General features: G+C 53.6%; 1 long non-coding RNA gene across 1 annotated transcript in view; it reads left to right on the forward strand.

Moving 5' to 3' along the window:
- LOC144754991 (uncharacterized) overlaps nucleotides 1–4880 on the forward strand; it is a 15359-nt gene extending 10479 nt beyond the window's left edge. Inside the window, exon 3 of the long non-coding RNA XR_013594823.1 lies at nucleotides 4349–4880. This is a non-coding gene — a long non-coding RNA (uncharacterized LOC144754991). The remainder of the gene's footprint in view (nucleotides 1–4348) is intronic.
- Nucleotides 4881–5380: the final 500 nt, after the last annotated feature.

The following is a 5380-nucleotide window of genomic DNA, read 5'->3' on the forward strand; positions in this document are numbered from 1 at the left end:
AGGGTGGATTTGGAGGGTGGAGAGTGGAGTTGGAGGGTGGAGAGTGGAGTTGGAGGGTGGAGTTTGAGTTGGAGGGTGAATTTGGAGTTGGAGGGTGGATTTGGAGTTGGAGGGTGGATTTGGAGTTGGAGGGTGGATTTGGAGTTGGAGGGTGGGGTTAGAGTTGGAGGGTGGATTTGGAGTTGGAAGATGGAGTTGGAGTGTGGAGTTGGAGGGTGGATTTGGAGTTGGAGGGTGGATTTGGAGGATGGATTTGGAGCTGGAGGGCCGATTTGGAGTTGGAGGGTGGATTTGGAGTTTGAGGGTGGAGTTGGAGGGTGGAGTTGGAGGGTGGAGGTTGGAGTTGGAGGTTGGAGTTGGATGGTGGATTTGGAGGGAGGATTTGAAGGGTGGAGTTGGAGGGTGGAGTTGGAGGGTGGATTTGGAGGGTGGATTGGGAGTTGGAGGGTGGATTTGGAGTTGGAGTGTGGATTTGGAGGGTGGATTTGGAGGGTGGATATGGAGTTGGAGGGTGGAGTTGGAGGGTGGTGTTGGAGGGTGGAGTTGGAGGGAGGAGTTGGAGGGTTGATTTGGAGTTGGAGGGTGGATTAGGAGTTTGGAGTTGGAGGGTGGATTTGGAGTTGGAGGGTGGATTTGGAGTTGGAGGGTGGAGTTGGAGGGTGGGGTTGGAGGGTAGAGTTGGAGTTGGAGGGTAGATTTGGAGTTGGATGGTGGAGATTTGGAGTTGGAGGGTGGAGTTGGAGGAGGATTTGGAGTTGGAGGGTGGATTTGGAGGGTGGATTTGGAGGGTGGAGTTGGAGAGTGGATGGATTTGGAGGGTGAATTTGGAGTTGGAGGGTGGATTTGGAGTTGGAGGGTAGAGTTGGAGGGTGGAGTTGGAGTGTGGAGTTGGAGGGTGGATTTAGAGTTGGAGGGTGGATTTGACTTGGAGGGTGGATTTGGAGTTGGGGGGATTTGGAGTTGCAGGGTGGATTTGGAGTTGCAGGGTGGATGTGTAGTTGGAGGGTGGATTTGGAGTTGGAGGGTGGATTTGGAGTTGGAGGGTGGAGTTGGAAGGTGGAGTTGGAGGGTGGAGTTGGAGTGTGGAGTTGGAGGGTGGAGTTGGAGGGTTGATTTGGAGTTGGAGGGTGGATTTGGGGGTGGATTTGGAGTTGGAGGGTGGAGTTGGAGGGTAGAGTTGGAGGGTAGATTTGGAGTTGGAGGGTGGATTTGGAGTTGGAGGGTAGAGTTGGAGGGTGGAGTTGTAGGGAGGATTTGGAGTTGGAGGGTGGATTTGGAGGGTGGAATTGGAGGGTGGAGTTGGAGAGTGGATGGATTTGGAGGGTGAATTTGGAGTTGGAGGTGGATTTGGAGTTGGAGGGAGAGTTGGAGGGTGGAGTTGGAGTGTGGAGTTGGAGGGTGGATTTAGAGTTGGAGGGTGGATTGGAGTTGGAGGGTGGATTTGGAGTTGGAGGGTGGATTTGGAGTTGCAGGGTGGAGTTGGAGTTGCAGGGTGGATTTGGAGTTGGAGGGTGGAGAGTAGAGTTGGAGGTTGGAGGGTGGAGTTGGATGGTGGATTTGTATTTGGAAGGTGGATTGGGAGGGTGGATTTAGAGGGAGGATTTGAAGGGTGGAGTTGGAGGGTGGATTTGGAGGGTGGAGTTGGAGGGTGAATTGGGAGTTGGAGGGTAGATTTGGAGTTGGAGTGTGAATTTGGAGTTGGAGAGTGGATTTGGAGTTGGAGGGTGGAGTTGGAGGGTGGAGTTGGAGGGTGGCGTTGGAGGGTGGAGTTGGAGGGTGGCGTTGGAGGGTGCAGTTGGAGGGTGGAGTTGGAGGGTTGATTTGGAGTTGAGGGTGGATTTGGAGTTTGGAGGGTGGATTTGGAGTTGGAGGGTGGATTTGGAGTTGGAGGGTGGATTTGGAGTTGGAGGGTGGAGTTGGAGGGTGGATTTGGATTTGGAGGGTGGAATTGGAGGGTGGAATTGAAGAGTGGATTTGGAGGGTAAATTTGGAGTTGGAGGGTGGATTTGGAGTTGGAGGGTAGAGTTGGAGGGTGGAGTTCGAGTGTGGAGTTGAAGGTGGATTTAGAGTTGGAGGGTGGATTTGGAGTTGGAGGGTGGATTTGGAGTTGGGGGGATTTGGAGTTGAAGGGTGGATTTGGAGTTGGGGGGTGGATTTGGAGTTGGGGGGATTGGAGTTGGAGGGTGGATTTGAAGGGTGGATTTGGAGTTGGAGGGTAGATTTGGAGTTGGAGGGTAGAGGTGGAGGGTGGAGTTGGAGGGTGGATTTGGGGGGTGGATTTAGAGGGTGGAGTTGGAGGGTGGATTTGGAGGTGGAGTTGGAGGGTGGAGAGTGGAGTTGGAGGGTGGAGTTTGAGTTGGAGGGTGGATTTGGAGTTGGATGGTGGATTTGGAGTTGGAGGGTGGAGTTAGAGTTGGAGGGTGGATTTGGAGATGGAGGGTGGAGTTGGAGGGTGGAGAGTGGAGTTGGAGGGTGGAGTTTGAGTTGGAGGGTGGATTTGGAGTTGGAGGGTGGAGTTGGAGGGTGGAGTTTGAGTTGGAGGGTGGACTTGGAGTTGGAGGGTGGATTTGGAGTTAGAGTTGGGGGTGGATTTGGAGTTGGAGGGTGGAGTTTGAGTTGGAGGGTGGAGTTGGAGGGTGGATTTGGAGTGGAGGTGATTTGGAATTTGAGGGTGGAGTTGGAGTTGGAGGGTGGAGTTGGAGTTGGAGGGTGGATTTGGAGTTGGAGGGTGGAGTTGGAGGATGGAGAGTGGAGTTGGAGGGTGGAGTTGGATGGTGGATTTGGAGGGTGGATTGGAGGGAGGATTTGAAGGGTGGAGTTGGAGGGTGGAGTTGGTGGGTGGAGTTGGAGGGTGGATTGGGAGTTGGAGGTGGATTTGGAGTTGGAGTGTGGATTTGAGTTGGAGGGTGGAGTTGGAGGGTGGAGTTGGAGGGTGGCGATTGGAGGTTGGAGTTGGAGTGTGGAGTTGGAGGGTTGATTTGGAGTTGGAGGTGGATTGGAGTTGGGGGTGGATTGGAGTTGGTGGGTGGAGTTGGAGGGTGGAGTTGGAGGGTAGAGTTGGAGGATAGATTTGGAGTTGGAGGGTGGATTTGGAGTTGGAGGGTAGAGTTGGAGGGTGGAGTTGGGGGGAGGATTTGGAGTTGGAGGGTGGATTTGGAGGGTGGAATTGGAGGGTGGAGTTGGAGAGTGGATGGATTTGGAGGGTGAATTTGGAGTTGGAGGGTGGATTTGGAGTTGGAGGGTATAGTTGGAGGGTGGAGTTGGAGTGTGGAGTTGGAGGGTGGATTTAGAGTTGGAGGGTGGATTTGGAGTTGGAGGTGGATTTGGAGTTGGGGGATTTAGATTTGCAGGGTGGAGTTGGAGTTGCAGGGTGGATTTGGAGTTGGAGGTGGAGTTGGAGGGTGGAGAGTAGAGTTGGAGGTTGGAGGGGTGGAGTTGGATGGTGAATTTTGGATTTGGAAGGTGGATTTGGAGGATGGATTTAGAGGGAGGATTTGAAGGGTGGAGTTGGAGGGTGGATTTGGGGGGTGGAGTTGGAGGGTGGATTTGGAGTTGCAGGGTGTATTTGGAGTTGAAGGGTGGATTTTGAGGGTGGAGAGTAGAGTTGGAAGGTGGAGTTGGATGGTGGATTTGGAAGGTGGATTTGGAGGGTGGATTTAGAGGGGAGGATTTGAAGGGTGGAGTTGGAGGGTGGATTTGGAGTTGGAGGGTGGAGTTGGAGGGTGGAGTTGGAGGGTGGCGTGGAAGTTGGAGTTGGAGGGTTGATTTGGAGTTGGAGGGTGGATTTGGAGTTTGGAGTTGGAGGGTGGATTTGGAGTTGGAGGGTGGATTTGGAGTTGGAGGGTGGAGTTGGAGGGTGGATTTGGAGTTGGGGTGGATTTGGAGTCAGAGGGTGGATTTGGAGTTGGAGGGTGGAGTTGGAGGTGGAGTTGGAGGGTGGATTTGGAGTTGGAGGGTGGAGTTGGAGGATGGAGAGTGGAGTTGGAGGGTGGAGTTGGATGGTGGATTTGGAGATGGATTTGGAGGGAGGTGGATTTGAAGGGTGGAGTTGGAGGGTGGAGTTGGAGGGTGGATTTGGAGGGTGGAGTTGGAGGGTGGATTGGGAGTTGGAGGGTGGATTGGAGTTGGAGTGTGGATTTGGAGGGTGGAGTTGGAGGGTGGTGTTGGAGGTTGGAGTTGGAGGGTGGAGTTGTGAGGTGGATTAGGAGTTTGGAGTTGGAGGGTGGATTTGGAGTTGGGGGTGGATTTGAGTTGGAGGGTTGAGTTGGAGTTGGAGGGTGGATTTGGCGTTGGAGGGTGGATTTGGAGTTGGGGGATTTGGAGTTGCAGGGTGTATTTGGAGTTGGAGGTGGATTTGGAGGGTGGAGAGTAGAGTTGGAGTGTGGAGTTGGATGGTGGATTTGGAAGGTGGATTTGGAGGGTGGATTTAGAGGGAGGATTTGAAGGGTGGAGTTGGAGGGTGGATTTGGAGGGTGGAGTTGGAGGGTGGATTGGGAGTTGGAGGGTGGATTGGCAGTTGGAGTGTGAATTTGGAGTTGGAGGGTGGAGTTGGAGGGTGGAGTTGGAGGGTGGCGTTGGAGGGTGGAGTTGGAGGGTGGGAGTTGGAGGGTTGATTTGGAGTTGGAGGGTGGATTTGGAGTTTGGAGTTGGAGGGTGGATTTGGAGTTGCAGGGTGGATTTGGAGTTGGAGGGTGGAGTTGGAGGGTGGATTTGGAGTGGGGGGTGGATTTGGAGTCAGAGGGTGGATTTGGAGTTGGAGGGTGGAGTTGGGGGGTGGATTTGGAGTTGGAGGGTGGATTTGGATTTGGAGGGTGGAGTTGGAGAGTGGATTTGGAGGGTAAATTTGGAGTTGGAGGGTGGATTTGGAGTTGGAGGTTAGAGTTGGAGGGGTGGAGTTGGAGTGTGGAGTTGGAGGGTGGATTTAGTGTTGGAGGGTGGATTTGGAGTTGGAGGGTGGATTGGAGTTATTATTATTATTATTATTATGTTTCTTATATAGCGCCTGAATCGACCCCCGAAGGGGTATCTCCGCGCTTGCCTTGGTGAACTCCGTCCTGACTTTTCCCTGTGAGATAGCCCCTACAGGGCATCCCCAAGGTGAAAGCCAGGCATCCCGCCGCAGGGGGGGTGGATTTGGAGTTGGGGGGATTTGGAGTTGCAGGGTGGATTTGGAGTTGGAGGGTGGATTTGAAGGGTGGATTTGGAGTTGGAGGGTAGATTTGGAGTTGGAGGGTAGAGGTGGAGGGTGAAGTTGGAGGGTGGATTTGGAGGGTGGATTTAGAGGGTGGAGTTGGAGGGTGGATTTGGAGTAGGAGGGTGGAGTTGGAGGGTGGAGAGTGGAGTTGGAGGGTGGAGTTTGAGTTGGAGGGTGGATTTGGAG

Source organism: Lissotriton helveticus, chromosome 1_1, assembly GCF_964261635.1.
Source record: "Lissotriton helveticus chromosome 1_1, aLisHel1.1, whole genome shotgun sequence".
NCBI classification, from domain to species: Eukaryota; Metazoa; Chordata; class Amphibia; order Caudata; family Salamandridae; genus Lissotriton; species Lissotriton helveticus.